General features: G+C 28.1%; 1 protein-coding gene across 1 annotated transcript in view; it reads right to left on the bottom strand.

Moving 5' to 3' along the window:
• Nucleotides 1-12,281, bottom strand: part of LOC135131748 (cyclin-dependent kinase-like 4) — a gene marked incomplete at its 3' end in the record, with an annotated part of 69,396 nt that overhangs the window by 33,115 nt on the left and 24,000 nt on the right. The window lies entirely within an intron of this gene.

Here is a 12,281-nt window from a genome sequence, read left to right as displayed (position 1 = left end):
TTATTTTACGCTGCTCAAGCTGAGAAATTTTTTTAAAAACTGAAAAATTTTTGAAAAATCAGACAAAATATAAAATTTAGAAAGAAAAAAAAATACATAAAATTTATAAAATCAATAAATAATAAAGTCAAAAACAAAACACCTGTAGAGCAAAAAACTACTTCACTTTATGCTGCTCAAAGAGTACTAGTTGGGTTTTGACATCGTGTACACCAGCTGCGAAATTTTTGAAAAATCTGAAAAATTTTGAGATTATCCAGACCGAATAAGCCAAAATAAACAATGAAATAATAAAAAGAAACAAAAAAAAAACAAAATTTATACGTGGTTTGTAAAATTTTGCGATTTATTAAAATAGTCAGTTGCAGAGACAATTTTGTTGGAATTTTGACTTATTTTTCAAATAAAAAAAATCATTTATAAGTCAGTACTTTCACGATTTTTGATTCACAAGATAAATACTTTCTAAAAATAAATATGTTTATAAAGCCAAAAGCAGAACACTGATGGGATTCTGACATTATGAATATCATTTGCAAAATTTTCAAAAAATCTGGAAAATTTTGAGATTACCCAATCAATCACTAAAGATATTCGACGATGTCCTTAGGAATTGAATAAAACAAAATCAGTCACAATCAAAATCTATTACTGATTTGGTTAGTAGCAGACAAAATTTCAAATATAGTAAAAACTGAAATATTTTAGGAGCAAAATTCTCTTGTCGTGTAAAGAATTTTGGAAAAATAAAAGTAGTAGAAAAAAATTGTGTGAAGCAGAGCCATAAATGTAATATTAATATGTATGTAATGTAATGATGTAATGATGTAACTATCATTACAAAGGGTGCACTAAAATAAATAGTCGAAGGTTATTTAGACAGAGCAGAACTTCCCTCACCCCTTAAGTGCACCCCAACAAAAAAAATTAAAAATTTATAATTGAAAATTCAAAAATTGAAAAAATCGAAAAACCGAAAAATCCAAAGATCAAGCAATCGAAATACCAAAAAATCGAAAATTTACACAATGTAAACATTGAAAAATTGCCAAAATTGAAATGTTGAAAAATTTTTAAAATCGAAAAACCGAGACGTCAAGAAAACGAAACATGAAAAATCTGAAAATGTAAAATTTAAAAACTCAAAATTGGGTAATCAAAAAACTGAAAAATCAAAAATATTAAAATCGAAAAATCGAGAAATCGAAAACCTAAAATTTCAAAAATTGAAAAACTAAAATATCAAAAAATTGAAGAATCGAAAAATTGAAAAACATAAAAAAATCGAAAAATTTAAACACTCTGAAATCTAAAATTTAAAAATCGAAAAGTCAAAAAATCGGAAAACCGAGAAACCCAGAAATCGAAAATACAAAATTTTAAAATCGAAAAATTGAAGAATCGGAAAATTGAGGAATCGAAAAACTGAAACATGAAGAAATTGAAAAATCGGAAAATTGAAAAACATCAAAAAATCGAAAAATTCAAACACTCTAAAACCTAAAATTTAAAAATCGAAAAGTCGAAAAATCGGAAAACCGAGAGACCCAGAAATCGAAAATACAAAATTTTAAAAATCGAAAAATTGAAGAATCGGAAAATTGAGGAATCGAAAAACTGAAACATGAAGAAATTGAAAAATTCTAAAACTGAAATGACAAAAATTGGAAAATCGAATACGCGAAAAGTCGAAAAAGCAACCGAAACGTTAAATAAAAATCGAAAAATTAAAATATCAAAAAATTGAAAATCCAGAAATTAAAAATTTCTAACATTGAAATGTTGAAAAATTGAGAAACGGGAAGCTTGAAAAATCGAGAAATCTAAAAATCGAAGTCGAAAATTTTTAAAAATCGAAAAACCGAGACGTCAAGAAATCGAAATATCAAAAAATCGAAAAGTCGAAAAATCGAAGAACTAAGAAATCGAGAAATCGGAAATACAAAATTTAAAAAATCGAAAAATTGATACATAAATCGGAAAATTGAAAAATCGGAAAACTGAAAAGTTGAAACATCGAGAAATCAAAGCATCAAAAGATCAAGAAATGGAGAAATTAAAACATCCAGAAGTTGAAAACTCGAAAATCGAGAAATCCAAATAGACCAAAATCGAAAAATCGAAGTTAAAAATTGAAAAAGTTTAAACTAAAAAAAGATTGTTAAAACAATTGAAAAATCGAATATCAGAAAAGTTGAAAAATCGAAAAACCGAGAAATCGAAAAATCAAAACATTGAAACATCGAAAAATTCAAAAACTGAAACATCGAGAAATCAAAACCGCAAAAGATCGAGACATTGGGAAACCAAAAAATCGAGAAGTTGAAAACCCGAAAAAGTGAGAAAACAAAATAGACCAAAATCGAAAAATCGAAATTAAAAATTGAAAACCGAAAAATCCAAAGAGTAAAAAACACCAAAAAATCGAAAAATTGAAAATCCAGAAATTGATGAATTTGCAAAATTGAAATGTTGAAAAATTGAGAAACGAAAGCTCGAAAAATCGAGAAATCAAAAAATGTAAAAGTCAAAAAATTTTAAAAATCGAAAAAATGAGACGTCAAGAAATCGAAACATCAAAAAATAGTAAAATTGGAAAAGTGAAAATATTAAAATTAAAAAAATCAAAAACTGAAATTTCAAAAATTTTAAAACTAAAAAATCGAGAAATTAGAAAAATCGCGAAAACGAAACACCAGGAAATCGAAAAATTGAAAAACTCAAAAATCTAAAATTTAAAAATCGAAAAATCGGAAAGTCGAAAAATCGAAAAACCTAGAAATCGAGAAATCGAAAATCCAAAATTTAAAAATCGAAAAACTGAAAATTGAAGAATCGAAAAACTGAAAGAATTGAAAAGTTCTAAAAGTGAAATGACGAAAAATTGGGAAATCTAAAAGTCGAACAATTTTAAAAATCGAGAAGCTCAGACGTCAAGAAAATCGTAAAATCGAAGAAGTGAAATATCGAAAAAAGTAAAATTTAAAAAGTCATAAAATTGGAGAATCAAAAAATCTCAAAAATTTTAAAACCGAAAATCGAGAAATCAAAAAATCTAGAAGTTGATAAATCGAAAAATTGAGAAATCGAAATAGCCAAAATCGAAAAATCGAAGTTGAAAATTGAAAAAGTTTTAAATAAAAACAAATCATTAATCGAAAAATTGAAGAACCGAAAAATCGAACAATCAAAAAATCGTAAAATTGAAATATTGATACTTCGAGAAATCTAAAAATTGAAAAATTGAAAAACTAAAAAATCGAAAAATTGAAAACTAAAAATTTAAAAAATTGAAAAATTAAAACAGAAAAAGCAAAAAAAAACAAATTGAAAAATTGAAGAATCGGAATTTTTTAAATTGAAAAATTGAAACATCGAAAAGTTAAGAAATTGGTAAATTGAGAAATTGAAAAAATTGAAAAACTGAAAAACTGAAAAATCCAAACATTAAAAAGTCGACAAATTGAGAACTGGAAAAATCAAAAAATCGTTTGATTGACAAATTGAGAAAATGAAAATTTGAAGAATCAACAATTTGAAAAATCCCAGTACTAAAAGATGGAAAAATTGAGTAATCAGGAAATTGAAAAATCTAAAAATTGAAGAACGAAAAAACTGAAAATTCCTAAAACTTAAAAATCGAAACATTGAAATCTCCTAAATCGAGAATTCGAAAAATTGCAAAAACGAAAAACTAGAAAATCGAAAAGCTGATGATTAAAAATTTTAAAACTGAAAAATCTGAAACCGAGAAATTGAAAAATCGAAGAATCGAGAAATCGTAAGTTCAAAAAACTGAAAAATTGAAAAATTCGAAAAATAGAAATATCGAAGAACTGAAGAATCGAAAAATCGAGAAATCAATAAATATAAAAATTTAAAAATTTAAATGTTTAAAACATCGAAAAAGTGAAAAACAAGAAATCGAAAAGATTTAAAATGTAAAAAATTGAGAAATCGAAAATTTGAAGATTCGATAAGTTAAAGAATTGAAAAACTGAAAAATCCTAGTAGTCTAATATGGAAAAATGAAGTAATCGGGAAATTGAAATATCGAACATTTGAAAAATGAAAAAACTGAAAATTCCTAAAACTTAAATATCAAATGATTGACAAATCGAACCAGTGAAATCAAAAAATAGATAAGTTAAAAACTCGAAAAATTCAGAAATTGAAATAGGCTAAAATCGAAAAATCGAAGTTCAAATGTGAAAAAGTTTAAACTAAAAAAAAAATAGTCAAATCGAAAAATCGAACAATGAAAAAATTGAAATAATGAAATTTCGATAAATCGACAAATCGAAAAATTGAAAAGTCGAGAAACTGAAAATAGAAAAGTTGAAAATTAAAAATTTTAAAAATAGAAAAATCAAAGACCTAAACGTCGAAAAACCGATACATCAAAAACTAAAGAAATCGAAAATTCGAGAAATTGGGAAATCGAAAATATAAAGAATCGAGTAATTGAAGAATCCAAAAATTTAAAAATCCCAACACTGAAATTATGAAAAATTGAAAATCGAATGAAAGATTGAAGAATGAGAAAACCGAAGAGTCCCAAAACTGAAATATCGAAAAATTGGTAAATCGAAAGTTCAAAAGTCGAGAAATCGAAAATTAAAAAAATTGTTATATCCACAATTTTGATTTTTTTTCCAAAAATTTCAATGTCCATACGTTAAAAATGCAACACGGACTCATAAACCGCAAGCGCAGGATCAAGTTACTTTTTAACATTTAAATAACATTTATTCGACAAAATTGTCAGATGACATCATCAATTCCTGGGGATGGGAACGGATAAATTTTGATTAAAGATTACCATGCTTCCAATATCCTTAAAACGTTTGCAATTTTAAAGTTAAACCACAAATGAACTACGTACAACGTTTTACTATCTAGACGATATTCTTAACATACATACCAAATTTGACAATAATCGGTCCGGTAGTTTCGGATGTCAGACAAACAGATTGTGAAATCGCCTATTTAAATTCATCTCTTCGTACCTTTCATAACTTGATGACAAAATTCAGAGAGTTAAGGACGTCTCAAAAATTCATTTATGTCAAAAAATTGTGCTTCCAAATATTTCCCTAATTTGATTTTTATAATTTATCAAAGAATTTTTACGAACAAAAATAAATCAAAACTTTTATAAAATAAGATATATTTAGTTTATACTGATCACACTATAAAGGCTAAATTCCACGGTAGGTTCCATAATAAGAAATACATACGTTAAAGCCAGTTGAAGATGAAACAATAAATCTAAATACATTCCATAATTATTAGAATTTTCAGAGCTGTATTCAAAATTTAATCAACAGGTATTACCTGGAATATGGTAAATATTTTATGTTGTAGCGTTGTTTATTAATAAAAATAATGCCTTTTCCAATCATAAATCTCGGTTGCTGAAAATAAAAACCCGTTTAAATGTTGTCTTAAGATTCCCTTTACAGGGTGCCGCTTTTCCAGCCATAAAACGCATAAAGTGTCCGAACCAACAAAACAGCCACCTCTTCCTGCTAACTATGAATTCACTTTATCGCTGACATTGTTTCCCCTCATCAATTACCCATAACAACCATAAAAACCCGCGTTTCAGACCCAACCAGCTCCCAACTCGAACATTTATAATAACACACTATTGACAAAGCCATTTATTAATAGATATCCCAAGAAAAAATCCAACACCGGAAGTCCGTCCACAGCACGTTTTTATGTTCGTCTACCTCCGAAAGGATTACGCTAACGAATTCAGCCCAACTGGCGCCTTTTCACCACTCCATCAACCAAAAAACCGACCATAGCCCAGTTCCGCGAAATGCACCGCCTTGCACCAACCTTGAACTCTGCCCTTCGCTCCCGGACTCTCCTCCGGACTTTGTCACTTTTTCACAAACCGCGAAAGCTCGGCCTCGAGTGTGTGCGTTTTTCACGATGAAAAGCTTCCAACTGAAAACCGCACGCGACCGGGACAAAACCCAATCGGGGAAAACAAGTTCGATAAATTTCCAGACGTTTTCCACAGGTGAATTTCACATGTCACGCGATCGCGGCACAGAATTTACTTCCAGGGGTTGAGCGGCCCTCGTTTCGCCACCCCAACGACTACAAACGTTGTTGATTGTTTTTGCGATTTTTGCGACTTTGGGTTTATTGTGGGGGTGGTTGAAGGTTGCCGGGTTATACATTTATTTATTTATGGAGGTGTGGGGTAATTCTTGAAGGTTGGCGCTTGCAATTTTGATGAATGCCGCCCCGAAATAGACGGGGTTCTATTAATGTAGCCGCCACCGGGCGATGACGTCACTGCCGACGTCTCGACGTCACTTTTCAATAGTTATTTACTTTCTAAAATTGGAGTGTATTACGGCGATACAAGAAAATTATTGATTTCGGGTGGTATTTACATGACTGATGGTTGTTACATGGGGTGTTGTAAATGTAATGCACGTTTTCGTACCTTGTTTTCGTTTCGGGATGATGGATGTCTTTGAGGTCTATTTTTGGAGTTAAAAACGTTCTCATGTAAATTTCGTGGCGTAAGTTTGGGTCGGAAGGACGGATTTTTCGGGGTATTTGAGTCCTATTAATAAATAGGGGTGGGCTAATAATTTTCCTGATCGCTTCCCCGAAGTTACCAATGATAGTCGATAGCATCGAGCAGCATGTCAAGAGCTAGTTTTATGAGTTGGGGATATGTAAAAGAGTTTAGTAGGGTAGAATAACAATGATTACATAATGCACAATATAACTTTAAATTTCACTAAATAAACAAATATTGTGGGGTTTTAGGACCGGACTGTTTTTATTTCATCATGAGTATTAATTATTATTATTATTATTATCATCGCGACTGCGCCAATTAAAATGTATGTAAATTTATGTACGTAAATTTATTTTATTTTTTTATTTATGAAAATCACGTACTTATAAATATGTTTAACATATCATTTATAAGCAAATTTCAAAATTTTTATATGCCGCTTTAATGCCATGACGTAATCAAACAATTTTTTTGATAGTCTACATATTTTAAAACAACTAAAAAAGAAATTCTAGTTTCTTAAGGACAATTCGACGATATTTACTTTCTGTTTCAGCGTAGTAACAACCTTAAGAAATCATATATGATAAGGAAACAATCAGTTTTTTCCGTAGCCACAACGAGCCATTTTTTAACATCAATGAAAACGAAATTAGTTTCCTACAGCTTCTACATTTTTTATTTGAATCGATTTTTATAATTTAAGACTTACTATTTTTGGAAATAGAAAACTTACTAACTATAGATTGAACAATAACTACGTGTAAGCTAATATTAGAAACGTAATTTCTTGAAATTTTGTTGTACGCTTGACGGGTCTCCAAATTTCAACGATATTTTACCTGAGGTAAGGCCCCTGTGATAAATGTCGGAATAATCCTTGTTTGCTTTAATCCTTTGAAGATGTTGGGCCTAAACGGATTTCCGGTATTTAGATTTTTACAACTGCCCATTGAGACCCAAAGCGGGTTTTCTCCAAGGACTGTGACCCCTCAATTCCGGGTTTAGACAGTGGCAAATTATGAATGTGAAACCACTTTTTATAAAACTGAATTGCGATTTTCTGTTGCCCTTTGAAAATGTCAAAATTTTTTAGTTTACGGCTCAATAAAAGCTATTTGTTTATTGACAATTCAGAAAACGACTGACGGTTTTTAAGAAAAATATTGTGTGGTAATTTAAAAATATAAGTTGTGCAGTGTACCAAATTAAGCTTTCCCTTTCAAGCTGACAACAATGGCGTTTACAGAATTTCAATATCTCTCTGTTTTAACACATCGATATTTTTATCAAGAAGCAAAATATTGCTTATAATGAATGGAGAAACGAAACATCAAAAGATCGAGAAATCAAGAACTCAAAAGTCGAGGAGTTGAAAAATGGAAAAATTTAGAAATCGAAATAGCCAAAAATCGAAAAATCGAAAAGTTAAGAACTGAACAATTAAAACATTTTAAATTGAAAATTCGTAAAATCGAGAAATCAATATAATGAAGAACTGACAAACCTAAAATTTCAAAATATGATTAAATTAAAACATCGAATAACTGAAAAATTTTAAATTAAAATAATTGAAAAATTAACATATCGAAGAATCGATACTTTGAAAAGTCCAGAAATAGAAACATCAAAAAAATTCAAAAATTGAAAAATCGAAAAAGTAAAAATCGAGGAATTACCTAAATACTGAAAATTTTCAAAATTGGAATATCCAAAAACTGAAAAATCGAAGACAAATTGAAACATTTCATCACCGAAAGAAGAAAAATCGAAAATTATAAAAATCATAAAACTGAAATGCAAAAACCTGAAAAATTTGAAGATTTGAAAAACTGAAAATTCGAAAACTCGAGAAATCAACAACTCGAAAAGTCGAGAAGTCGAAAAACCAAAAAATGAGAACTCAAAATTGCCCAAAATCGAAAAATTAAACGTTTGAAAATTTAACATAAAAAAAAAAATCGAGAAATTAAAACTCCTGAAATTTTAAAAATTCAAAAATTAAAATGTCGAAAATCGAAGAATCGAAAAAGTGAAATCGAGAAATCGAAACATCGAAGAATCGAGATATTGAAGTCGAAAAATCGAAACTTCAAAAAAATCGAAAAATTAAAAAATCTAAAAATTATCAAATCGAAAAACTAAAAATTGAGTAATCGCAAAATCGATAAATCGTAGTTCAAAAAATCGAAAATTTCAAAAATCATAAAAGTGTAAAATCAAAAACCTGAAAAATTGAAGAACTGAAGGATTGAAAAATCGAAACCTCGAGAAATCGAGAACTCCAAAAGTCGAGAAGTCAAAAAATCGAAAAATTAAAAGTTGCAAAATTTAAAACAAAAAAATCGATGAAACGATAAATCGAAAAATCGAAAAACTGAAAAAACGAAAAATTGAAAAATGGAAATATCGAAGAACTGAAAAATGGGGAAATTGAAAAATCTAGAGTTTTAAAAATTGAAAAATTAAAATATCGAATAATCGAAGAATAAAAAAATTGAAGTCGAGAAATCGAAATATCAAAAAAATCGAAAAAAAATCTAAAAATTGAAAAAATCTTAAAATTGAAAATCGGAAAATCGAAAAATTTCAGAATTAAATACCGAAAAACCTCAAAATTGAAATATAGAAAAACTGAAAAATTGAAATGTGTATAAAAAAACTGAAAAATTGAAGAAAAATTTAATTGAAAATTTGAAAAATTTCAAAACCGAAAGAACAAAAATCGAGGAATTGAAAAGTCGAAAAATCGTGGTGGAAAAATCGAAAATTTCAAAAATCATAAAACTGAAAAATCGAAAACTCCAGAATCATGAACTCCAAAAGTCGAGAAGTCTAAAAATAGAAAAAATGAGAAATCAAAATAACTCAAAATCGAAAATTTAAAAGTTGCAAAATTTAAAATAAAAAAGTCTGAACCAATAAATCGAAAATCGAAAAACTGAGAAATTGAACGACCGAAAAATCCAAACATCGAAATCTTGATAAATCGAGAAATCTAAAAACTGAAAAATCAAAAATTTGAAAAATGGAAATATCCAAGAACTGAATAATCGAGAAATGGAAAAATTTTAAATTTTAAAAACTGAAAACTTAAAACGTAAAAATTGAATCGAAAAATTCAAAAATCCAAAAAGTAAAAAATCGAGAAATGAAAATCGAAAAATTGAGGAACTAAATATTGAAAAATCCCAGAACTGAGATATCGAAAATTTGAAGAAAAATTGAAGAATTTCAAAACAAAAACAATTGAAAAATTGAGAAATCTAAAAACCGAAAAATCGAAAAATTAAAAAATCGAAAAATTTAAATTTCGAAAGATTTAATCGCAAAATTGAAAAATTGTAAAACTGAAACATCGGAAAATTGGGAAATCGAAAAATAAAAAAACGAGGATCACTTGCAGAATCGAAAAACTGAAAAATCCCAAAACTTAAAGATCCAAAACTTGAGAAATCGGGAACAAGCTAAAAAATTGAAAACTCGAAAAATTGAAGAATCTAGAAACCAAAAAATCGAAAAATTAAAAAATTGAGAAATCGAAAAATCAGAGAATTAAGTATTGGAAAATCCCAAAACTGAAATATAGAAAAACCGAATAATCGAAGAAAAATTGAATCGAAAAATTAAAAAATTTCAAAACCGAAACATCGAAAAATTGAGAAATCGAAAAATCGAGGAATCGAAAAGTCGAAAAATCATAAAACTGAAAAATCAAAACCCTGAAAATTTGAAAAACTGAAAAATAGCGAACTCGAGAAATTAAGAATTGGAAAAAACGAAAAATCTAAAAGTTGAGAAATCGAAATAGCCCAAAATCGAAAAATTAAAAACTGAAAAATTTACAACTAAAAAAAATCGATAAATCAATAAATTGAAAAATCGCAAAATTGAAAAATTGTAAAACTGAAACATCGGAAAATTGTGAAATCGAAAAATAAAAAAAAAAACGAATAGATCACTTGCAGAATCGAAAAACTGAAAAATCCCAAAACTTAAAGATCCAAAACTTGAGAAATCGGGAACAAGCCAAAAAACGGAAAACTCGAAAAATCGAAAAATTGACGGATCTAAAAACCGAAAAATCGAAAAATTAAAAAATCGGGAAATCGAAAAATCGGAGAATCAAGTATTGGAAAATCTCAAAACTGTAATATAGAAAAACCGAATAATCGAAGAAAAATTGAAACGAAAAATTAAAAAATTTCAAAACCGAAACATCGAAAAATTGAGAAATCGAAAAATCGAGGAATCGAAAAGTCGAAAAATCATAAAACTGAAAAATCAAAACCCTGAAAAATTGAAAAACTGAAAAATAGCGAACTCGAGAAATTAAGAATTGGAAAAGTCGAAAAATCTAAAAGTTGAGAAATCGAAATAGCCCAAAATCGAAAAATTAAAAACTGAAAAATTTACAACTAAAAAAAATCGATAAATCACTAAATCGAAAAATTGAAAAATTGAAAAACTAAGAAACTAAACAATGGAAACATCAAAACATCGAAATCTCGATGAATGGAAAAATCGAAAAATTGAAAAACAGAAACATCGAAGAACTGAAAAATCGAGAAATCTAAAAATCTAAAATTTTTAAAACTGAAAAATTACAACATGGAAAACTAAAGAATAGAAAAATTGAAAAATTTTAAAATTGAAAAATCGAGAAGACAAAAAATCGAGAAATCAAAAATCAAAAAATCGAAAAATTGAGGAATTAAAATTGAAAGAGTGAAATATCGAAAATTAGAAAAATAGAAGAAAAAAGGACACGACCGAAAATTGAGAAAGCGAAAAATGAAAAATCGAAAAATCGAAGAGGCGAAAAAATCGATTACTCGAGAAATCGAAAAATCAAAAATTTAGAAGGGTCAAAAATGAAAAAATCGAAAAATTTTAAAATCGAAAAATCTCGAAACTCACAATCGAAAACTGAGAAAGGAAAAAATAGAAAATCGAGTAATCGAAAAGGCGAAAAATCGTAGTTGAAACAATCATAAAACTGAAAAATCAGAAACCTGCAAAATTGAAAAAAAGCGTCAAAAATTAAAAAATGGAAAAATTTAAAAATCGCAAGATTGAAAAATTATAAAACTGAAACATCGGAAAATTGGGATATCAAAAAATGAAAAATTGAGAATTCGAACACTTGCAGAATCGAAAAATTTAAAAAGTCCAACACGGGAATATCGCAAAATTGAAAATCGACGAAAAAAGTGAAAAATCCCAAAACTTAAATATCCAAAAATTGAGAAATCGAGAAATCGGAAAGCCAAAATATTGAAGATTCAAAAAAAAAAATCGAAAAATTGTCATATATTTACAATTTTTAATATTTAAATACCATTTAGTTGACAAAATTGGAAGACGAACATCAGTTCCTGGGGAGGGGGGCATGAACGGATGAAAAGATTTCAAAGCTTCCGATTTTGCAATTTCTAAGTTAAATTGTAAATTGTTATACAATTTTAATTTTTTTACAAAAGTTTGGATTCTAAGGTAAATACTAAACACGGATTCATAAATGGGGATTATCTGTCTAAAAAATCTGGATAGAAGGCAGACAGGCAAGCACACAGACAGACAGACGGAAACGGGAAACTTATTTTTTCGTACTTTCGGGGTCATGAAATATTGCGAAAACATAAAAGATGCCAAATGGACTCGATTACAATACTTCCTTACATTATGCTCTCGAAGTAAAAATTAAGGGGAAAACATGGAAAAT

This window comes from Zophobas morio, unplaced genomic scaffold, assembly GCF_036711695.1.
Source record: "Zophobas morio isolate AGI-343-1 ecotype UQ-CSIRO unplaced genomic scaffold, CSIRO_AGI_Zmor_V1 ptg000021l, whole genome shotgun sequence".
In the NCBI taxonomy this organism is placed as follows: Eukaryota; Metazoa; Arthropoda; class Insecta; order Coleoptera; family Tenebrionidae; genus Zophobas; species Zophobas morio.
The sequence above is the reverse complement of the archived record's forward strand: the minus strand, read 5'-3'. Positions and strand labels throughout refer to the sequence as shown.